Raw genomic sequence first — 25377 nt, forward strand, 5'->3', positions numbered from 1 at the left:
ATCTCGATCTACAAGGTGTTGGCCCAGCTGCCGACACATCACATGGCGACGAGTCTACAAAGGATCTTGTGTTTTACTTTGCTCTGATTTACTTGTGTCATGGCTTCGCCACATTCTCCAGATGTACTGTCCGAATTTTATCGCTTGCAGAATCAGCAGACGCAGGCGTTATTGGATGCCCTTGGACAGCTCGTCCAGGGTCAACGTGCCATTCAAACCGATGCGGCTGCCGCTGCTTCACCGGTACCGCAGCCACAACCTGCCGTTGCACCACCATTTCGAAGTTTTGATGAAACCCACGAGACTTGGCGGGAATGGTCCCGCCAGTTTGCATTCCATCTCGCCGCCTACAGAATTCAAGGTAATGAGTGGCAGCCGTTTTTGCTTTCTTGTGTCGGTGTGTCCACCTACCGTGTGATAGTGAAATTGTTTCCACGACGCGACGTAGCAACTCTGTCCTACGAGGAAATTTTGTCTGCTTTAGATGCCTATTTCAAAGAAACAGTTAATGTGGTTGCAAAACGGTATACGTTTTTTTCGTACAAAACGTACGGCCGGTCAAACTAATAGGGAGTGGGTAGCAACATTGCAAGGACTTACTAGGGACTGTGCCTTTGACTGTGACTGTGGCCTTTCTTAATCAGATACAATGGTACGTGATGCAATTGCACAGAACGTTTCTGATGTTCGCATACAGGAGCACATATTGAAACTAGTTAATCCCTCCCTTCAACAAGTGATAGACATATTGGATAGACAAGACACACTTGACTGTGCTCAGGAATCTTTTGAAACTTCGCCAGCAGTGTGTAACATTATCCGGCCCGCCGGGCGAGCTGCGCGGCCCGGTCAACTGCCATCGTACAAACAAACGCAGCTGCCGCCGCGCTCTAAGCCACGTGTGCCGCGCCAGCCCACAACTGAAGTGAAATCATGCCCGCGGTGTGCTACTAGGCATTCGTGTGAACATTGCCCGTCACGCCAAGCTATTTGCTTTTTCTGTAATAGGAAAGGACATGTTCAAAGTGTTTGCCAGAAAAAGCTCCGATCAGACAATCACAATCATTCCAGGCCCTTTGCTTCGCGCCAGAATCGAACCAAGGACACTCAGGCTCGTGGACATTCGCCCATGGACATTCATGCAGTTAATTCCACTTCGTCCAGTGACACTTTCTCTAACAGTGACTGTGTTCGTCCCACAAAAACTGTGCGTCGACGTCGCCGGAAATCACGTCCATTAGCAAGTGATTCTGTACCAGTGTCTATTCAAATTGCACAAAACAGTCGCTCTTGTCGTCAGCAGGACAATAAACTTTTTGTGGACTTAGACTTTAAAGGCAAAGTGATACCATTCCAGCTCGATACCGGAGCTGCAGTTTCATTGCTCAATCACGACACGTACAAACAACTGGGCGCACCTCCGTTGTGTGCCGCAAATGTTCAGTTAAAAAGTTATTCCGGACAGACAATTCCTGTGTTAGGACAGTGCACTCTTCTTGCAACATATAAGGGACAAACAAAACTTGTGTCATTTTACGTTCTTCGTTCTTCTTCTGCAGTGAACTTGTTTGGCTTAGATTTATTTCAGTTGTTTAACATGTCTATTGTAAATCAGGTCCTATCAGTGAATCAAACTGTGCCTTCAGACAGTGTTTCTCGCTTATGTGACGAATTTGCAGACATTTTTGCACCAGGCTTAGGTTGCGCTAAAAACTATGAAGCACATTTGGAACTGAAGGTCAACGCGCAACCGAAATTTTTCAGAGCGCGCAATGTTCCCCACGCATTGCGTGATGAGGTCGCAAGAACATTAAACGATCTAGAATCACAGGGTGTAATTGAACGTGTGCAAGCTTCTCTCTGGGCCTCACCCTTAGTAATTTTGCCAAAACCTTCCGGAAAATTGAGACTTTGCGTGGACTTCAAGGCCACAGTGAATCCACAACTAGTGACTGCTGCTTTTCCTTTGCCCCGCCCGGAAGATCTTTTTGCTGAACTGTGCCCGGGAAAATATTTTTCGAAGTTGGATCTAGCCGATGCGTACTTGTAAATACCTGTGGACGACGAATCCCAGCGCGTATTGGTGGTTAACACGCATCTTGGATTGTACTGGTTCAAAAGACTGCCGTTCGGGTGTGCATCCGCCCCTGCTTTGTTTCAGCAATATTTACAAACTATTTGTGCGTCGGTCCCTACTGCAGCAAACTATCTGGACGATATAGTGATCTCCGGACAGACAGAAGAAGATCATCTTGCGAACCTACGAACGTTATTTCAGGTCTTGCGACAAAATGGTCTTCGCTTGAGGAAGGACAAATGTGTGTTTTTTGCTCGTGACTTACCATACCTGGGCCATGTCATCAATGCCCAAGGCATACATCCGAGTCCAGAGCACCTCCGTGCCATACAAGATTTACCTTCCCCTCGCAATGTGAAACAGCTACAGAGTGTGTTGGGTAAAATTAACTATTATCACAAATATATGCGCAATGCCTCTTCCATTTCAGCTCCGCTTCATCGCTTACGCCGTAAAGGTGTTCCATTCGTCTGGACGACGGAATGCGAACGCGCCTTTCGCCAGTTGAAATCGGCGTTGCTTTCAAATACTTGCCTCACGCCTTTCGATCCCCAGAAACCCCTTTTGTTGATGGTAGATGCATCGGATTTCGGGATCGGTGCTGTCCTTGCGCACAAAGTTGGCTCGCATGATCGCCCTATTGCCTTTGCGTCCAAATTGCTCTCGTCTGCGCAAAGAAATTACTCGCAGATAGAGAAAGAAGCTTTGGCTCTCGTGTTTGGTGTTACTAAGTTCCATGATTTCTTGTATGGTCGTCACTTCACCATCATCACAGACCACAAACCTTTGACATCGCTTTTTCATCCGAACAAGCCTGTACCTCCACGTACAGCGCAGAAATTCATTCGCTGGTCTATTTTCCTCTCGCAGTACCGCTACGATATCTTGTATCGGTCCACTGCTAAGCACGGAAACGCCGATGCGTTGTCCCGTTTGCCTGTTGCTGAGGATACAGCATTCGATTCTTCCGAACTTGCTTGCATGTTCATTGATTCGGAAACCGATGAAGTGGTCGAATCGTTTCCCATTGATTTTTGTCGTGTAGCTACAGCCACAGCTGCTGACCCTGTCCTTGCTACTGTTTTACGTTTTGTTGCTACGCAATGGCCTTTGTCGAAGTCTCGGATTGCGGATCCGTTGGTTCGCCGATTTTTTGCTCACAAGGAGAGACTTTTTGTTCGACGTGGTGTTTTGTTGTTGCGTTCTGATAATGATCAGTCCAGAGTCGTGGTCCCACGTTCGTTGCAGTCCTCTGTTTTACGGCTTCTTCACCAAGGACATTGGGGTATAGTGCGAACGAAACAACTTGCTCGTCAGCACTGTACTTGGTTCGGAATCGATGCTGCGATTACGAATATGTGTTCTTCTTGCATGGCGTGTGCCGAACAACAATCCGCACCGCCGCGGAAAGTCTTTGCATGGCCAAAAGCCACTTCCCCTTGGCAACGCTTGCACATTGATTTTGCTGGTCCATTCTGGAATGCTCGATGGTTGGTTCTGGTCGACGCCTTCAGTAATTTTCCTTTTGTTGTCCGGATGTCTTCCACGACGTCCTCCGCCACCATCCAAGCGTTGTCTGCTATCTTTTGCATTGAAGGTCTTCCGCAGACTATTGTTTCCGACAATGGCCCACAATTCATGTCCGCAGAATTTCAGTCATTCTGCCAGGCCAATGGTATTCAACACCTGACATCCGCGCCGTTTTCGCCTCAGTCAAACGGTGCCGCTGAACGATTGGTCCGGACTTTCAAGTCACAGATGCTGAAATTGAAAGAGTCGCATTCTCGGGAGGACGCATTGTTGCTCTTCTTGTCTTCGTATCGCTCTCAGCCCCGAGATGGTCGCTCGCCGGCTGAATTGCTCCATGATCGTCCGCATCGCACCTTGATGTCTTTGCTGCATCCGCCGCATCAGGTTCCTGTGCAGCGGCAGACTCCTGCTTTTGCTCCAGGCGACGTTGTATTTTATCGCAACTATCGAGGTTCACGGCGTTGGCTAGCAGGGCGCATTCTTCGCTGCCTCGGCCGCGCGATGTATTTGGTTTTGGGGGCCTCTGGTGAGGTGCGTCGGCATCTCAATCAGCTGCGCCTCTGTAGTCGCATGGGTTCTGCCGCTCCCCGTCTGCTTTCAGCGACGGTGCCGTCCGGTCAGCGCCCTAGGGACCCATCTACTGGCTCGCCTCATCCCCAGGTGTTACCGACGATGCCTTCCATTTTGCCCCATGGCGACGCGCCGCCGCCGCAGCCGCCGTCGCCTGTTCTCCCGCCGGCGCCGCCCGCATTCGACGCTTCGCTGCAGCCGCCAAGCGCCTCCCAGGGTCACGCGCCGCCGATCGCTTCCCGTGACCAGCTGTCCTCCGCCATCGAACTCCCGCCCGCTCCGGACCACATGACGTCATCGCGCGTCGGCTACCCCGACGCAATGGAGGTCGACCCTTCGGCCCCTCCTGTTTCTTTACGGGCGCATACACCGCATGTTGACGTGCACCCTGGACTAGGTTTTCAGGCGTTTCCTAGCTCCCCTCGGACCGAATGGCCGGGTGCGGGTGGCACAGCCTCGCCTGTTGTTAGGCTCCCCACCTCATCGCATACGTCAACATGGGGTCCTCCCCACGGCGGGCGGAAGCCTTATCTCACGACCGTTCGCCGATCTGCGGGGGAGGAATGTGGTGTCACCGCCAGACATCACACTTGCTAGGTGGTAACTTAAATCGGCCGCGGTCAATTTAGTACATGTCGGACCCGCGTGTCGCCACTGTGTGATCGCAGACCTAGCGCCACCACAAGGCAGGTCTCGATATACGAGAGAGCACTCGCCCTAGTTGTACGGACGACCTAGCTAGCGACTAGATGTACGAAGCCTTTCTCTCTGATTAGCCGAGAGACAGAATAGCCTTCAGCTAAGTTAATGGCTACGAACTAGCAAGACGCCATTAGCCTTACAGTGATTGTAATTAAAGTCTCCTGTGTATAGTCAAGAGCGATGTACCACAATGATTGATTAAAGATAAGTATTAATCCAGCTACGTACTTTTCTTCATAGCATTAATTACGTAGCCTGTTCCAGTACTTCACGCCCGTCTGCGTTAGTCTAGCGTGCATTTTCAGCCATCTCGATCTACAGGGTGTTGGCCCAGCTGCCGACACATCAACATCTGCATACACACTCCGCAAGCCACTATATGGAGGAGGCTACCCTGTACCACTACTGGTCTTTTTTTTTCCTGTTCCACTCGCAAACAGAGCTAGACCTCCGTATGAGCCGTAATTTATACGAATCTTATCTTAATGGTAATTGCGCAAAATGTACGTTGCCACCGTAGAAACATTCAGCAGTCAGCCTCAAATGCCTGTTCTCTAAATTTTCTCAACAGGGCTCCTTGGAAAAAAAATTCTTTCCTCCAGCTATTCCCGTTTGAGTTCTCGAAGTTCTCCGCAATTCCTTCGTGCGGTTCGAACCTACCGGTAACAAATCTAGCAGCCTGCCTTTGAATTGCTTCGATGTCTTCCTGTAATCCGACCTCGTACTGATCTCAAATAATTTAGCAGAAGTCAAGAATGTATCGTACCAGAGTCCTATATGCGGTCTCCTTTACAGAGGAATCACACTTTCCTAAAATTCTCCCAATAAACCGAAATCGGTCATTCGCCTTCCCTATTACGACCCTTAGATACTCATTCCACTTAATATACTTCTGCAACGTTACGCCTAGATATCAAATGGACGTGACCGTGTCAAGCAGCACATTACGAATGCAGTAGTCGGACACCATGGGTTTGTTTTTCCTTCTCAACTGGCTTAACTTATTTATTTCCCACAAAGTGGCTCAACACTGTATGGAATGTAGATATATACTAATAATATTAATGTGGCGGAATCAAATTGGATCAAGTTATGAAAATGGGACTGTGGGCGTACTCTTTCTCTCCGTCTCTCTCTCCCCTCCCCCTCCCATTCTCATCCGATACATTTTTGTGATGTATTCTTATTGCTTGTACTCTGAAGAAAGTATGTAATAAATCGAAGTAAGTTCAGTATATTTAATAGTGTTTATTCGTTGGTATTACGTAGTCAGTCTAAAGTGGTGATCCTAACAGTGTGCGAGTTTGCTGGGCGACAGAACCGCCCTAACACTTTGTGGGAGCCTGCACATCCAAAAGATTTATAACGGAGCGTCAGCCAGCATCTCGTTATCTGTGAGCACGTGAAGTGAGCAAACAATTTAAGATGGGGAATCACCACACATACGTACACTCTGTACTCCGTCTCGCTTTCTACATCCGTTTTCCTTCCCCCACATGGATCTCCGACCATCTTATCTAATAACCATCCATCCTCACACGAATTGAACACCTCCACATCTCCAGTACTATCCGTAAATTAGATTCCGGTAACTTCAATGTCTTGTCTCTGATCACCAACCCTGATATCCTGTTGCAACGACACACACACAGTATCCTATCTCACTGCAACGTCAATCAACTCCCTCCCGCTGGCAATGAAATCTGCTCTGATATTTATCCCACCTACCAGCCTTATCCCTTCCCCGCCTGTCTTCTTCTACATCAGGGCTCCTCTCTGCTTTCCCCTTTCTGTCCACCCCTGTCCCTTTCTTCTTGTACCACTACCCTTTCCACCATCATTAGTCCTCCTCACACTCTATCCTCACCAAAGTTTTTATTCCCACTACGTACTTCACCTCCTACCTGTCATCTCCATAGTTTCTCCACCCAATAGACCATCATCGCCTGCCGGTATGGCCGTGCGGTTCTAGGCGCTTCAGTCTGGAACCGCTTGACCACTACGGTCGCAGGTTCTAATCCTGCCTCGGGCATGGATGTGTGTGATGTCCTTAGGTTAGTTAGGTTTAAGTAGCTCTAAGTTCTAGGGGACTAATGACCACAGATGTTAAGTCCCATAGTGCTCAGAGCCATTTGAACCATTTGAACCAAAACCATCATCTCTTTACCCACACCCTCCAACATATTGTCTCATCCCAGAATACTTCCCAACCAGTTCAAGTATTTCACATATACGCCAAATTGCAATCCCCCAATGCTTTATTTCATAGAAAAATATCACATCACGACAAATGTGTTTTTAAAGTGTATATGTTTTCCGTCCTTTTAGCTGTCCATCCTCAATTTTTTAAATTTAAAATGTGATAAGTCTTCATATTTTCATTTTACTATTACCTTTCTTATCTCTTTATGAATGCTCTTGACTGAAGAGCGGAGTGTTGTGCCACTGACAGCCTACCCTCCACCCACATGGGGTGTGAGGGATGAAATTGCAACAACGAACGATAACAAGTGTTTCAGCACGAAAATATTTCTTTGTACCATTTTTTTACTTGTATACTCAGTTTCATTATACGAGTTGAAGCATTCCTAAGGCGAAACACAGAGCGAGGAAGTTTGTGCAAGTGTAACGCTCTAGACTTATCATCCCCTCTCCCCTGTCCTATCCAAGCCTTCGCAGAACACAGCACAATAGTGCGTACGTTTATTGTTAACTTCTCAATAGTGAGTTTTTTCATCATAGGGCTGTAGTTCCCAGCGCCTTAAGTCGGTGCAAAGAACTTTTAGAGTAAATAAATCGCTGAAAAGCGTAAATATGAAAACGCTAAGGTTATTGTATAATGTTCTTCAGTTTTCCTATTTCGTCGGATCGGTTCAAAATATGTAAAATTTTGCAGGTGAGTATACAGCATTTCTAATAAAAAACACACATGAGTCGGTTTGCTATGGTAGGGTGAAGGGGATTACTGTGTACTTATTCTGAAGTTAAGTTTCATTTTATTCATTTCAGAGATGGATATCATGAATTTGTTTCAACAGAAAGGTGTTCTGCTACACAGAAAACGAACATGCATGACTCATTAGAAGTTGCATCTGCAGTACCTTCGGAAGTGCGTCGCACAACAACAAGATTATTAAATGATGACTAACTGAAACCCTCAGCTGCCGACAGGTGTTGTTGATATACCTCGATGTGGACAGCTGAAAATGTGTGCCCCGACCGGGACTCGAGCCCGGGATCTCCTGCTTACATGGCAGACGGTCTATCCATCTGAGCGACCGAGGACACAGATGAATAGCGCGACTGGAGGGACTTACACCTTGCACGCTTCCCGTGAGACTGACATTCCCAGCCGTCCACAATTCTACATATGTATTGTACCTTATGGACATTTGCCCACCCACTCATTACTCGCCCACGCTTTGGCGATTCCCGTAAGAGTTTGGGCAACCTGTGCGCATTCGCACAGACGAAGGTCAATGGCCGGGTAGCCTTTAACTATGTATATGAAGATAATAACTGTTCTCGAAAGAACAGAATACTGTTGATGACCGTGCAACTTTTCCCTGGAATAAATGATGATTAACTGAAGCTGAGGTCATCATTTATTCCAGGGAAAAGCTGCACGGTCATCAACAGTATTCTTTTCTTTCGAGAATAGTTATTGTCTTCATATAACTAGTTTATGTTGAAATAACTTACGGGTTTGCCGCCGGGTAACGACGTCGACCGCCGCCGATATTTCGACAGGAGCACACCCTGCCATTCTCAAGGCACAAATACAAGGAGGAAGCAGTGTGCAAGGGAATTATTTCAGCTTCATTTAATGATGGCGTCTAATGTTTCTGAATTTTCTTGGGATTGGGTGGACGGTGCCTCTTGGTCGCAGTCTGACTGGGAATTTCAGTCCGTAACTGCTCGTTATTCGGCGAAGTTTGAACGTTTACTTGGCTCAGTGACTAATTCTAATTTTAATTCTCAGCGTTCTGTGGTCAGTCTCACAGAGAAAACGTTTGACGACGCAGCATTGTCTGTGCTGGGGAAAGGTTTGAATTTCGCACCGACGCCTCAGAGTTTGCCAGTCGTTGATTTTATTAGTTCTATTGAACAGGCTGCGGAAGAGGTTAGGAGGGAAGCTTGTCGTGTGTTGACTGGGGCCCGTAACATTACAGCAGCTGAGGTGGCTGCTTTACGTTCACTTAGAATGTATCCTGATATTTTAATTTTACCTGTGGACAAGGGAAATGCAACGGTTTTGTTGAACAAGCACGATTACATTCAAAAGACGCAGTGTCTGCTTTCTGATTCAGCGTAACGCAAAATCGTTACTGACCCTACTAGGAGGGTTGAGCGGAAGACTAATAACCTCCTGAAGAAAAGTTCTTTGTCACAGGAGACTATCAAGAGTCTTAACCTGGTTCACATGGCTCTGAGCACTATGCGACTTAACTTCTGAGGTCATCAGTCGCCTAGAACTTAGAACTAATTAAACCTAACTAACCTAAGGACATCACAAATATCCATGCCTGAGGCAGGATTCGAACCTGCGACCGTAGCGGTCGCCCGGCTCCAGACTGTAGTGCCTAGAACCGCACGGCCACTGCGGCCGGCAGTCTTAACTCTTACTGTGCTGTACCTCCTAGATTATATGGCCTCCCTGAGGTCCATAAACAGGCTGTCCCTCTGAGGCCTATTGTTTCTAATATTGGTGCTCCGACATATCGTGTAGCTAAATATCTTGCTAGTTTGTTGAGCCCACTATAGTTCAATTCTTTTATCTTGGAGGCTCGCGCATGCCCGCCCAGACGCGGGAGATTGCAGCGTTGTGAGTTGCAAACGACGCACGCGCCAAGAAAAGCAGCGCCATAGTATAGTATAGTTCGCAAACTTACGTTTAGGGGTGAGCGCGCAGTTCATGAAGTAAAGCCACCACAGCTGCATTAACCCTTTCGCTGCTACAGAGACGGTCTCCCCGCATTCCGCGCTGTGCAAGACTTTGTCATCACAGCACAGCACTGCTCGCCTGTGCTGACACATGGTGTTCCCACTGCTTTGACACACTTATCATTCGATTTCCCAAAAACTATTTGGCCCAAAAATTAGGTTCTTACACATCTTCTTGACTGATACCTTCCCCCAATAAATGACTTAATTTTGTTTTGATGTTCAACGCAGTTATTGTGCAGCATTAAATGTAGTAAACCATTGCACGAAATTTTGAAGACTTAACAGAGGTTAAAGTCCATAGCGTATACTTTCCGTATGGTCGATTTTAGTTGCCACAATGTTGAGAATGAAATGTGGACAAGATACATAAATTTCATATAAAATTTACTGTATAACAATATCTCATTTAATTCAAGTACCAGATAGGTGTCGTATGTAATATTGAGAAATATTCCGTATTTCGCGACTATAATAAAAGTTTTATTTATACCAGAGTCATTTCGCTTTTTTCTAAAAAGTTCTCATTAAAACTAAGTTGGCGAAGTACACAAAACTGAACTGTGGACATAATAAAACAGAGAAACTAAAATATATTGTCAGTGAGGCGCAGTGTGCAAACAATTTGTGTTTGTCAGAATGGACAGCAAACATTCAATATGATGATGTTACCAAAGCAGCGAAGCAAAGAATTACGTCAGACAATCAAGTAGCTCGGCAACGTACGAACCGAAATTCTGCTCTAAATAATACTTTTAATAATGTCGCCAAAGAATATATCTCAATATGAATAGTAAAACAGCGACTGCGGAAGAGACGATATGCAAACAAAACAGATAACATGAATATTGTATGTGTGCCTTTTCATTGTTTTTAATTGCTGTGAAAAGAAATATTGGAGGACAAAATTAGAAAAACCGAAAACTTTTTATGACTATAATGAAGAGACAAAGCAATAGATATTTCAAAAAAATACATTCAAACGAATAAAATTCATGAAGTAAGACACTTCGACATTGTTTTTAAATAAAGAAAATATTAAGTACCAAAGAAGATTTTAACTCAGAACCTCCCGCGCGGTAGCCGTACACCTTAACTATTTTTTTCTTTTTAAATCTCATTTTGTTCGTTTTCGCTCGTTGTATTTGCTCGGGGCGGACGTCGCAAGATACCCGTTTCAGTTCGTCGTTAACCCATTAATTCAGATTTTTTTTATTACAGTGGGCAGCTAACCCTCTGACCGAAGACGCTGAGTTACCGTGCCGGCACCATTAGGCTGACGCAGCTCGTATTGTAACAGAAATCGTGGAGGACTCTAAAACATTACACAAAATACCGACAAACACTGTTGCTATGGCCGGCCGAAGTGCCCGTGCGGTTAAAGGCGCTGCAGTCTGGAACCGCAAGACCGCTACGGTCGCAGGTTCGAATCCTGCCTCGGGCATGGATGTTTGTGATGTCCTTAGGTTAGTTAGGTTTAACTAGTTCTAAGTTCTAGGGGACTAATGACCTCAGAAGTTGAGTCCCATAGTGCTCAGAGCCATTTGAACCAACTGTTGTTATGACTACGAATTACTCACGTTTCGTCGAAGTACAATAAGAAATAAACAATTACCGCTGTTCTTTTTTGCTAAAAAGCGGTTCGTGAGAATGATACAAACAGGTGTTTCCTTGCTATTGCCTGAATTAGAATGCTTATTGCTTGTTTGGTTTAATTAATTAGTACAATATGAAGTAACATATAAAGAATGATTTTTCCAAACTTTCTATAAAAGAAAGTCTGCTATGAAGACATTGCTATTGTTCAATTACTTTATTTATGACTGAACGTTTTTAAAACTGAAGACACTCGTCCGTGCTCTGCGCCAAAGTCGAGCTCTGGCAACGTCGTTCTCTGTTCATTGGCTGACTGTGTTTTGTGACGTCAGATGCGTAGAACGAAGCTAAACTCGGCCGCCGTCGTAAATGATGCGCACTATAGTAGGTAGGTGTGAACACCACATTAAGAACCCTGCAGATTTCTTACGTAGGTTGTAGGGATTGCGTGTGAATGACTCTGATATTTTAGTCACTTTTGATGTGGTTTCTCTTTTCACTCACATTACTCTCTCTCTGATTCGTTGCAGCTAATTGAGGTTAAGTTTGGTGTAGATTTAACAAATTTGTTTCGACATGTGCTGACTTCCACTTATTTTTTATTCAATGGTCAGTACTACTAACAGACTGATGGAGTTGCAACAGGAAGCCTGTTGTCACCTATTGTGGCTAATTTGTTTATGGAAGACTTTGAGGAACGTGCTTTGGAGTCAGCGACCTTGAAATCTGCGTGTTTTTTCAGATATGTAGACGATACTTTAGTTGTTTGGCCTCACGGTAGTGAGAATTTAAACCGGTTTTTGGAACACCTGAATTCAATCCACCCGAATATTCAGTTCACTATGGAGGTGGAAAAGAATGGATGCCTTCCCTTCCTTGATGTGTTGGTCAGAAGGAAGACTGATGGTACGTTGGTACATTCTGTTTATAGGAAGCCTACTCATACTGACTTGTATCCGCGAGCTGATAGTTGTCACCATCCAGCTAAGCATGATGGAGTACTTCGTACCTTGGTTCACAGGGCCCACGTTATCTCAGACCCTGAAAGTTTGGCAGCTGAGCTATCACATCTCGAAGTCACCTTTCGTCAGAATGGTTATAGTGAGAGGCAGATGAAACGTGCGTTGCGCTATCAGCCTGCTGTGCAACGGGTGAGTGACGACAGCAACGAAGTGGCACCTAAGTTTACGGCCTTTTTGCCTTACGCAGGAAGCATTTCCAACAGGATTGGCCGTGTTGTGCGGAAATGTGACATGAAATGTGTTTTTCGACCACCTTCTAAGATTACGGCCCTGTTGGCGTCCGTAAAAGATGATCTTGATTTGCATAAGACTGGTGTCTATCGTATTCCTTAAAGTTGTGGCATGTCATATATTGGTCAGACAATCAGGACTGTGGAAGACCGATGTATTGAACATAAGCGTCCCACACGCTTACAACAGCCGAGCAAATCCGCTATTGCAGAACATTGCCTTGACACCGGTCATCCTATGGAATACAACAACACGGAGATTCTGGCTTGCACGTCCAGCTATTGGGATAGTGTTATTAAGGAAGCCGTTGAAATCAAACTATAAAGCAACCTTATAAACAGAGATGCTGGATTTGTTTTAAATGCTGCTTGGAATCAGGCTCTGTTTCTCATTAAAAAACAGAGGGACAGAATTACTGCTTCCTCACCTGTCGATTAATGGTCACCATCGATATTTCTGATGTTGGTTATATTTGGTTGTGTGTTGACTCTACGGTTACTTGTTCTGTGTGGTATCTTCCTTGTTTCTCCTCTGTTAACCGAGGTATTAAATTCCCTTGCACATTGCTTCCTCCTTGCATTTATGCCTTGAGAATGGCAGGGTGTGCTACTGTCGAAATATCGGCGGTTGTGGACGACGTCACCCGGCAGCAAACCCGTAAGTTATTTGAACATTCAATTCGCTGGAAAAAGTTACGGTCTCACAACTAGCTTATTGCCAACACTTCTAACTTCACATTATTTGTCTAGAAGAATCTTCACCGCTACCGGTCACCGAAGTATCATTGCCGCAGTGTTCACCCACCATTGGCTTTCAGTCTCCTGATATCACTACTCTCGAAGCGACAGCGTTAGATGACGTCACCCCATCAACTTCAGTGTCTACTGTCAACAAGCCAGGGAAGCCTCATTCATTAGCAATCAACCACAGCTTTGGTTCAGGCGAATGCGTACACAATTCAGTGACAGGCGATGTCAAATATTTGTTGCTAACACGCCCATGTGCTCTAAATTTGTCTCTTAATGTCAAAAAGGATGTTGACAACAAAAAATATATAAAAGGGCTCTTTTTAGAAAACTTTACTAGAAAAGTATTCATGGCTAATATACTCACCAAAGTTGAAGAGAGCGCTATGTAACTTTTTTACTCTTTCCAAATCAGTTTTAAAGAGAGAAATATCCGGTGCTTTTGTGTTTTTTTAAGGCTCATCAACATTATAGACATTTTCATGATGATGATCGACGCCATGAAAAGAGCAGTGGGCGCCTCGAGACTACATAAGGCCATACGTCTTTGCGAATCCATAGAAATGAGAGAGAGAAACGTGATCGAACAATCAGTCCTCTTATAAATGTCAATAGAACAAACTAAAATCAACTCTTGCTACTTTAATATTTTGTGGTACATGAAATATGCATTACAGGAAAGTATTGGAGTGAAGGAAATTTTCAAGATTTACTTTTGTTTAGAGTTAGTGCGGGCAACAAAGTATTGGAGGGCCAATTACAAAACCACAGTGCAAAAGCAAAATATATGTTGCATAGAGTTCAAAACAATTTAATAAGCATATTTGCTTCTATGTTACAACACGAGATAGTTGTAAAGGTAAACAGATCAGCAGCGGTTTCATTACTGGAAGATGTACGGCTGATATTAGCGGAAAAGGACAACTGTCGCCGAGAGTTCGATTTTTAGACAAGAAATTGAACGTTACAGTAAAGGAAGTGTTTTTAGCTTTTGCAAAGCTAACTGCATTGGACGTTGAGAGAATTTCCTCATCTATGTTACAATGATATGATTAAGTTACTTCGCTTACGTTTTGACGGCTGTTCGACAGTCGCAGGCCATCAAACTGGAGTCCAAGCTAGGATTAGATAAAAGTATCTTTGAGAAACTATTTCTAATGTGCATTGTACATACTTAATGTGGTGTCACCGCCAGACACCACACTTGCTAGGCGGTAGCCTTTAAATCGGCCGCGGTCTGTTAGTATACGTCGGACCCGTGTGTCGACACTATCAGTGATTGCAGACCGAGCGCCGTCACACGGCAGGTCTAGAGAGACTTGTTAGCACTCGCCCCAGTTGTACAGCCGACTTTGCTGGCGATGGTTCACTGACAAATTACGCTCTCATTTGACGAGACGATAGTTAGCATAGCCTTCAGCTATGTCATTTGCTACGACCTAGCAAGGCGCCATTAACAGTTACCATTGACGCTGTAAAACGTGTACCGTCAAGAGCGATGTTCACCAATTATGGATTAAAGTTAAGTATTCCAGCAGCTACTTCCTTTTCTTGTTAGTCTCATTTCCTTGACCTGTTCCAGACCTCACGCCAGCCTGCGTGAGCTAAAACGCGGGCCTTTCGGCTTCCTCTCATAGTTGGTTGGCTGTCTTGCCAATCCACAACACTTAACTTAGTGCTGATGACGTTAACAGGTTCCAGGATATTTGTACACTGTCGGAACAATAAATGTAGTTACTTGTTTCTTTAGAGAAAGGGCATTGCGTACGAAAACCATTACACTGTTCTGTCGTTTAAATGGTTCAAATGGCTCTGAGCACTATGGGACTCAACATCTGAGGTCATTAGTCCCCTAGAACTTAGAACTAGTTAAACGTAACTAACCTAAGGACATCACAAACATCCATGCCCGAGGCAGGATTCGAACCTGCGACCGTAGCGGTCTTGCGGTTCCAGACTGCAGCGCCTTTAACCGCACGGCCATTTCGGCTGGCACACTGTTCTGTGAAACTAGGTGGTCACACAACTATAGATCAATAAAGGTATTCAGAGAAAACTTCTTGCCAGTAAAGGGTAGCCTCAGTCACCTTGGAAACGACAGTGAAGAGAAGCAGACCACGTGCTAGGCGACTAAATAGCGCAACATCGTCAGCTGCTTTTTATTGTTTGCCTACACATTACCTCAAGGTAGACCTCGTATCTAGGGCCAATAGTGAACAAGGTCGAATATACTGACATTGATCACCGCTCTGGCTGCAGATACAACACTGAGACGCCAGCCAGTTTCAAAAGCAGAGGGAAAGCAATGACGAATTAAGAAACATTTTCGAGCCAGTGGAAAAAAAACTGTAAGCATTTAGACACAGATATAAAAATCCCAAGATTGCCTGGCAGGCAGCCCCAGCGATGCAATTTGAATGTCAAGTTCTCAACGCCCAACGACTACTTCAAAGCGACAATTTACAATCAGTACATCGAATCTAAAATCACGTCACTTAACACAAGATGTGAAAAAGGTAAAGACGTACCTTTCTAGGGTGGAATTTTGCCCCCATGTTTAATGAAAATGTAGAAGAAAGAAGATTTAATGAGAGACTAAAAAGTTTGCAATAGTTTTATCAAATCAATAACGTCGAAGCAGGAGCCAGATTATGGTACGAAGCCTGGACCAATAAAGAGTGTTTGAAACGAAAAAGCAAAGCTCCGTGATATACTTGCAGAAACTGGCTTTTACTCAGCAGTTAGAAGACTGCATATATTCTGCAAAACTATACCCCCCACAGCCAACACGTAGAGCGGTCCTTCAATGCACTGCGTAGAGTGAAGACGTGGATCGGAAGTGCAACTGTCGCGGACCGTCTGTCACACTCTTCTTAGTGTCCACAGCAAATGAGCGAAAAATACTGATTCTGAAGACAACGTGATTGACTTGTTCGGCCAATAGAAGAGAAGTTTGCAGTTTTCCTCCGCAGATAAATATTAGTGTCAAATCCATAAAGTAACCAATGCTTTTTGATCTATACTCGTGTAAGATCTAAAGAAGTTTGCATTTTTAGTTTGTTTGCTGTATAAAGTACGACGGCCTTTCTCCTCGATTTCTGTTGCTAAATTTTCCCTGGTTTCAATGATATAGTTAAAATAACTTATTATTTTTTATAGAGTGTGGCTACCGTGGCCCAGTATTTTTGTAACGGGACAAAGTTTTTAACCGAGGCAGAACTATAATCTTATATGGCTGCTTAGGAGACGCCATTCGTCTTCCAAAATATTAAAAACTAACAACCCATTAGTCATCGCACGGGCTGCGCTAATGGTAAGTATCTGCGATCGGAAGAGTTGTCTGTCGTGGCAGTAAATCTGTTTACGGACCGCTGTGTGGGGTTGTGTATAAATTCAGAGAACAATGCTAGGAAAGAGAATATAAACGCTTTCGTATAACTGAAACGTTTTACGCAATGCACGCTAGGAAAGTTCCATACGTCAAGTGGCGTATGGAGTGAGTCTCGTGCAGTGATGAGAGCACATCACGATCTAATTTATAGGGTTCGAACGAATGTAATTATTCTGTGTGATTAGTCGTTCCATGTTTGTGTGATCGAATATGTCTTTTAAATTTTAGCACATCGTATATCGGAGACTGGAAGAATGGATCGTTTCTAAAGGTCACAAATAAAATGAAACAATGAAACAGAAAAGATAAAAAAATCATAACGCGAGGTTTCTCCGGACTACGTAATATCAAACAACGACTTCTGCATGGAAGGAGACGTCCAGCGAAGCAGCAGTGTGATTGTGAACAACGATAAGATAGTTGGAATAGACTGTTCGACGTATATGACCAGCTGGAGTGTAAAGATTTATCGCAAATTTATATGTCGAATCTCAAGCCCAGGTGTGAATGAAGGTATCGGTAACTACGTTATAAATTTTATAAAGTGTCCACACATGCGACCACGAGAAACTTTTACATCCCTCTTGGCTAAACAACACGGTATTACCAGACTCGAGGCTACAACTACAGAATGGATTGTGTGTCTGACCCTATGTAAAACTGTTGAAGTCTTTTAAACTACTCTGTGCCAAGACTAAGAAAGTCTTACGTGGTAAGAAGGAGTAGGGCAGAAAACTGCACACCAAAATTGTCACGAAAAATAAAAAGAAAACATAGTTGTAAACAGCAGATCATAATGCTACACATGCTCTGGGAACAGAAAAATCATTGTAATAAACACTCATGTGGTGTCAGCTAACTGCTAACTTACAGGACAGTTGCTGTGTGGTGTTTATCAACGTTCTGCTGGTTGTCGGATACAGAGATCGCCGAATTGAGATTTGTTCCTACAAATAGTATTATACCACAAGTCTTACGAAAAATAAGCAATCTATCAAACGGGCTTAAATCATTCATCATTAAAGAAATTACTCCTTTCTGTTATGTTAATGTCTTAAGTGCACGAAAAAGAAAACTGGAAATACAAGAGGTCGAAGCGAAAAAACGAAAACTGGAGTACATGGCGAAAAGAATTGTCACAAAGGAGGAGTATAAACTGTTCCTAGAAAAAAGAAGAAGCCACTGGGATGGACAGGCAAGACTAATAATTTACTTTACACACAGAGTACAGGAAAACCAGGGTGCAAGTGGAGAATATCAGCTGTTAGAATTTTCTGTAAATAGCTGCGGTAAGAGGCCGTATGTTGGAGAACTGGCCGAAAATACCGGCACCGAGAACATTTCTACATTAAAGGACAGACGAAAAATCTGTTTATAAAGCCCCATTCTCATCTGGATCTGAATAAAAAGGATGGTTACATTGTTTCTTAATCTTGCGGACTCAGTTTCGTGCACTTAGTAACAAAACAACCGTTATCAAAGGTTCAAACCGATGGAGTAACATCATTCAAGAGGAATTAACTTGTAAAAATTGTAAAGTTGAAGTTCAGTACGGAAATTCCGAAAGAATGTGGAGCTGATGATCTGACAACATATACCCAGGATACTAAGGAGTGTTTAAATAACTGTGTTATGCTGGAAATGAGAGGGAAAATTAAAATTCCCGAATGCTCTCAGCTATAAGAACTGCAAGAAGCAATAAAGGAGATAGTTTAGAGGAAAAAATCTAGGCATCTATTATAAACCAAGAACATACCTTCTTTGTACTCGTCAAATTACTGACTGGAGAGTGAAACATATGATTCGCATGTAGACATAAATAATAACTTAAAATTTATGTGGGATGTTATTAAAACTACAACAAACAAATATAAGAAATAGTTATTTCTGTGTGAATGTACATGCAAAAATTAATAAAAGTTTTTGTACAAGAATATTTGCTTTCGTATTCTCTACTCAGTCCTAAGACAGTGTTTTATTTACAGTGATTTGTGTATGTGCATTTTCATGCGGAGGGAAAGGCAGTATAGGGTCAGGCTGACCTTTAAAAGTAGTTGAAAGCATAGTAAACTTCGTTTCTTGCCTGTATGGAACGGCCGATCAACCCACAGTGCAGTATAGAGCTTCTTCCGATTTCGCAACCCCAGACAGAATGAACCAGAGCTGCTCGGCTTGGTGTATAGGGCTCAACTGGGTTTTGCTCCCCTTTCCGATCACGCGTGTGTATATGTTCACCTTGCTGTGTGCTCCTGGCCACAGTACTAATCAAAACTACCCTACAGCTACCCTTAATTGTTTAACAATTTACAAGAGTCAAATAGATCGCTTAAGGGTAGCTGCTGCCGGAAGAATTGCCTCCTACCGACCTACAAGTGTATAGCTACTGAGGATACGTGGTCAGAAGGGGTAGGGCAGAAAACTCCACATAAAAATTGTCATGAAAAATAAAAAGAAAACATAGTTGTAAACAGCAGGTCATAATGCTACACATGCGCTGGGAACAGAAAAATCATTGTAATAACACAAGTACCTAAAAACTGGTCCCAAAAGATATCACCAGGGGAAATTGGCGGTAGCTGGTGATGCCTTCAGCTCGATGTGCCGCTACTGACTAACTCACTCTTGCCTCCCACTATACCTCCCTCCTACTGCCCTCCACTATCTAGAGAAACCAGTTTTTCGTGTGTGAACTAACCTGTCGCTGATTGTACACAGAGAGAGCTAAACGAAATCCTTTATAAATGCGCAATACGTGATTACACAAGAACCCGTCTGCGAGACCGCAGCAATTTCAACATCTAAAATGGCTGCAAGTAGTCCGTTTGCACTATCCAATCAGATTAATTGTTTAACAATTTACAAGAGTAGTGCCATGGGAGCACTATGGTACTTAACATCTGAGGTCATCAGTCCCCTAGAACTTCGAACTACTTAAACCTAACTAACCTAAGGACAGCACACACATCCATGCCCGAGGCAAGATTCGAACCTGCGACCATAGCGGTCGCGCGGTCCCAGACTGCAGCACCTAGAACCGCTCGGCCACTCCTGCCGGTGGCTGAGAAGTGTTTGATTTGTAAGTGTTATGTTGTCAGTGACCTTGTAGCGCTGTTGGGAAATGGATGGGATTGGTAAATGTGGCACCTCGCTGCTTTTTATCGTTAACGGCTGTTTTAGACCTGTGTAACTGCCTTGTAGTCTCTTGTCGATGAATTGACGAATGACCAGAAAGTTACTACACTTCTATCAACATAATTGTGTTACTGGTAGGCGGCACAAATCTTTTCCAATCAGGAATTGCTGACACTTGAAGAGAGGGCTGCAGTGAGTGGAGCCACTTACCACACATTCACGGTATATTTTTCAAGATGTGTGTGAATATGTGTGATGGAATGGGACTGATCATGACCAAGTTTAGAACAGTAACCTGCTATAATTCATAGCCTAACTTGTGTTCAAGTACCTAAAATTACATAACATGCAGGTGACCTACTTGATCAAAAAATGGTTCAAATCGCTCTGAGCACTATGTGGTCATCAGTCCCCTAGAACTTAGAACCACTTAAACCTAACTAACCTAAGGACATCACACACATCCATGCCCGAGGCAGGATTCGAACCTGCGACCGTAGCGGTCACGCGGTTCCAGACTGAAGCGCCTAGAACCGCACAGCCACACCGGCCGGCGACCTACTTGTGTTGGAGAGGGATGCAATTTAAGCCTCCGGATCTCTTCAGATGTTGGGAGAGCTGAGGTGACGAATTTAATACCCCTCATGAAGTGTAAATTATTGTAGACAATGAAATTGACATTTACGACATTTACGAACACAGGCTCTGCTGTGTGGTAGGCAGCTGACTGATCCAGCCGTTGAGTCTCTTTACACAGTTCCTTGCTTAACAACTGCAAATAAGTACTCACTTCATAGTCAGTACAAATCCACTTGCTATATGGCCTGATTCAGCCGCCTCTACATATGGCTTTACGCATCCCACAGTACCTTCAAATATCACATGAACGGCTTTCACGGTCTCTGTTTTGTACGTGCAATCTATGAAACTTGTTGTAGTTAAATTTTGTAGAGGGATACATTTTCGTGGAAGGCCACTGTTCAAAACACGTTTGAAGACCTCTTCTGTGTGTTTTTCTTGGATAATTCGAAAACTGCGGCCTTTAGCAAAAACGTAATGCAGTATAAAATTTAGGTACAAGAATTTTCCCACAAAAAGTTTTTGTTCACTTTTTCTGCAGGACTGAAATTTGTAATTTAAGTATTAAGGCCACAGTTTGGAGGAATGTAACATGCTTTTAATAATTATATATTTTCCCTGAGATATTAAAGTCCCTTCTTTATTGCGACAACAAATGAAGCAGAAGAAATTGATTAAAATTTGTGTTGCGGCCGGGAACAGTACCCGGGTTTTCTTACGTTTTTTTTTTTTTTTTTTTTTTTTTTTTTTTTTTTTTTACTCATGTTGTTCGATTTTGTTCGCTGCATCTTCTCGGGGCGGACGTGACATCCGTTTAAGTTCGTTGTTGATCGATTAACTCAGTTGTTTTATTACAGAAGGCAGTTAACCCTCTGACCGAACACGCTGAGCTACCGTGCCGGCTATTACTCGATAGGCAGAAATGCTAACCATTACACCACCACAGCAGTGTGGTAGACACTGCTACACGAACTACAAACTACGAGTCCCGGTCGGAGCACAAATTTTAATCCATTTCTTCTGCTTCAATCATTATGCTTTTAATAATAAAAAGAAGAAGAAGATAAGGGCCAGCTACGTAACAGTTCAATAGAAATTTGCAATTTAAATCTTAAGGCAACTATTTGGAGAAATACGACTACAAGGTTACTCTTTACGGACCACTGTAGTCAAACGAAGCCACACTTAATACTCGTCTTGTGTAAGTTGTCGGCGCTGAATGGATGCAAGAGGTGAGATGGTAATTTTTGAACAAACAGTCGGATGGCGTATCCGGCAGATCGACGAAGCAGGCTACGAGCAACGTGAAGCGGCAGTGTGAATTACGGTGTCACTAACCAACGATCGGACTGCCACAAATTTGCCCCATTCCACAGCCGGGGACCCGCACTAGCAGGCGCACGCGACGAAGGCAGGCCCCCATCAACCGACCGGTACGCCCCACACACCACTCGTACAAGAGCCAATTACCTGTGTGGGGTGGAGGCGGCTTTCGTGACCAACCTGACTCAAAACAGCCCAGCTTAGCACTCACAGAGGAACCCCGTGCCCCAAACAACTCAGCTCTAACTGTCCATCACCGCTGCCTTAGACCAACCGTCTTCCTCCCCAGAGACATACCACACAGACAGGACTTACTCCTTGTTTGACTTCGGCCAAAGATGCTTACTGAACAAACAGCAAATCGATAGCAAACATGAGCCAGTGGCGCCAGGCGAGACCCAAGGGAAGTAAAATATGGTGCCACGGCTCACGACAGTCCACGGCAAACGTTCTTGGAAACCGAGGTCTACGTCTGTCTGGCATTTTCCTTAAGTCATTACTGAAGTCCGGTTTGCTGCTGTGAGCTTCGATTGAGATGTAGGAAGCTTCCCATCCCAACTTCTAGCAGGCAAGCGTGGCCATATTTAACTTCTGTGACAAAAAGTCGGTGGGACGGCGAGGGTAAAGGAGAAAGGTCACTCCTGTCGACGCTCTCAACTCGCAGTGGTAGGCGCCGGCGCTCGAACTAGAGACCGGAGGCGCCTGTCGCCGACCGCTGATGCCATTTGGATGAGCGCATGGTGATGTGCATTGCGTCACCTCGTTTCTGAAGCTACGGCGGTACCAGCAGCTACACTCCCCAGACAAGTCGCCATCTTCCTCACTCTTACTGCACGTGGCTACCCTGCCTCCGAGCAACGTCGATATCTGTCGTCGCAAACCGCATATGTGATTTCGTAACTCGTCAAGTACCGTTCATCTGGTGGCGTCGTTGTATCACTGCAAGGTCAGTACAGCTGCATTCGAAAGTCACACACGACGTATGCCCTGCATCTCACCTTGTCGGTTAGTGAGACCTTGGCGGTGAATGCCGCTTGCGTCGGAAACCGGTACAGCCGTTCTAACCGCCTCTGGCAACTGTACCCACCGTAATGTTGCATGCAGTTTCGTATCTGCGACGTCGTCGACTAAGTTTCGCAGGTGCCGCCAAAATTCCGAAGGCGACCTCTATCTCGTGTCTTTTCACCACGTAGTGCTTGTTGAAGACGTTGTTCTACCAGTCGACGTAGCTGTTTGAGGAGTAACTGTTTAAAATGCGTCTGCTTCTGCGTGGTGAACGGATGGAGTATTGCACACACATCAAAATAGTTTTGCATCACCCCGGTTCCCAGAACTCCTGAAGATAGACGTTAACTGTGAATATTGTATGACACACACATCCCCTTTGACTGTTCGGAAATGTCACTAAATCCGTCCAAATATGTAAACAACTATGCATGAACACCGCGGTGTAGCTTGCTCGCCAGGTTTCGAGAGGGTGCGTTTCTGGATGAGGTATCGAATATATTGCTTCCCCCTACTTATACTTCCCGAGGAGATCACGAATGTAAAATTAGAGAGATTAGAGCGCGCACGGAGGCTTTCAGACAGTCGTTCTTCCCGCGAACCATACGCGACTGGAACAGGAAAGGGAGGTAATGACAGTGGCACGTAAAGTGCCCTCCGCCACACACCGTTGGGTGGCTTGCGGAGTATCAATGTAGATGTAGATGTATTAGATGGAGGGAGTCCGACAACCGATCAGTTCCAGTCATCCCACCAGGAAGGAGGTACACGGCTCGTGTTGTCTGTAGTTCAGGCATGCCTAGACGGTCAATACCGGGGTTCGATCGCGTCTGCATTGTTACTCTGTCCCAGGAAGAGCTCTCAATAAGTGTCCAGGCGTCTCGGAGTAAACCAAAGAGGTGTTGTTCGGACATGGAGGAGATACAGGCGGACAGGAACTGTCGATTACATGCCTCGCTCAGGCCGCCTAAGGGCTGCTACTGCTGTGGACGACCGCCACCTATGGATTATGGCTCGGAGGAACCCTGACAGCAACGCCACCATGTTGAATAATGCTTTTCGTGCAGCCACAGGACCTCGTGTTACGACTCAAACTGTGTGAAATAGGCTGCATGATGCGCAACTTCACTCCCGACGTCCATCGAGAGGTCCATCTTGGCAACCACGACACCATTCAGCGCGGTACAGATGCACCCAACAACATACCGAATGGACTCCTCAGGATTGGCATCACGTTCTCTTCATCAATGAGTGTCGGATATGCATTCAACCAGACAATCGTCGGAGACGCGTTTGGAGGCAAGCCGGTCAGGCTGAACGCCTTAGACACACTGTCCAGTGAGTGCAAGGTGGCGGTTCCCTGCTGTTTTGGGATTGCTTCATGTGGGGCCAATGTACGCCGCTGGCGGTCACGAAAGGCGCCATGACGGCAATACGATACGATAGCGCAACCACATCGGCAGCATATTGGCGAGGCATTCCTTTTCATGGACGACAATTCGCGCCCCCATGTGCACATCTTGTGAATGACTTCCTTCAGGATAACGACACCGCTCAACCAGAGTGGCCAGCATATTCTCCAGAGCCGGCCGCGGTGGTCTAGCGGTTCTAGGCGCGCAGTCCGGAACCGCGCGACTGCTACGGTCGCAGGTTCGAATCCTGCCTCGGGCATGGATGTGTGTGATGTCCTTAGGTTAGTTAGGTTTCTAAGTTCTAGGGGACTGATGACCACAGTAGTTAGGTCCCATAGTGCTCAGAGCCATTTTTTGTTCTCCAGACATAAACCCTATCGAACATGCCTGGGATAGACTGAATAGAGCTGTTTATGGACGACGTGACCCACCAACCACTCTGAGGAATCCACGCCGAATCGCCGTTGAGGCGTGTGACAATCTGGACCAACAGGGCCTTGATGCACTTGTGGATAGTGTGCCACGATGAATACAGACAGTCCGCAGCTCGTGGTCGTGCGGTAGCGTTCTCGCTTCCCGCGCCCGGGTTCCCGGGTTCGATTCCCGGCGGGGGTCAGGGATTTTCTCTGCCTCGTGATGACTGGGTGTTGTGTGATGTCCTTAGGTTAGTTGGGTTTAAGTAGTTCTAAGTTCTAGGGGACTGATGACTATAGATGTTAAGTCCCATAGTGCTCAGAGCCATTTTTGAATACAGACATGCATCAATGCAAGAGGACTTGTTACTAGGTATTAGAGGTACTGGTGTGTACAGCAGTCTTAACCACCACCTCTGAAGGTCTCGCTGTATGGTGGTACAGGATGCAATGTGTGGTTTTCATGAGCAATAAAAAGGGTGAAAAAGATTTTTATGTTAATCTCTATTCCAATTTTCTGTGTATGTTCCGGAACTCTCGGAACCGAAGTAATGCAAAAGTATTTTTGATGTGTGTATAGCCTCGCGGAGTGGCCGCGCGGTTTGAGGCGTCACGTCACGTACTGCGTGGTCCCTCCCGCCGGAGGTTCGAGCCCTCCCTCGGGCATGGTTGTGTGTGTTGTACGTAAGTTAGTTCCAATTAGG

General features: G+C 45.1%; 1 protein-coding gene across 3 annotated transcripts in view; it reads right to left on the reverse strand.

Annotated features, from left to right (window-relative positions):
- Window positions 1-19414, reverse strand: part of LOC124717270 (cytochrome P450 4C1-like) — a 207587-nt gene extending 188173 nt beyond the window's left edge. For all 3 annotated transcript variants that reach the window (XM_047244083.1, XM_047244082.1, XM_047244081.1), the window contains exon 1: window positions 19340-19414. The gene's annotated coding sequence lies outside the window, so the exon portion shown is untranslated. The remainder of the gene's footprint in view (window positions 1-19339) is intronic.
- Between the last annotated feature and the right edge of the window lie 5963 nt (window positions 19415-25377).

This window comes from Schistocerca piceifrons, chromosome 9 (genome assembly GCF_021461385.2).
Source record: "Schistocerca piceifrons isolate TAMUIC-IGC-003096 chromosome 9, iqSchPice1.1, whole genome shotgun sequence".
NCBI classification, from domain to species: Eukaryota; Metazoa; Arthropoda; class Insecta; order Orthoptera; family Acrididae; genus Schistocerca; species Schistocerca piceifrons.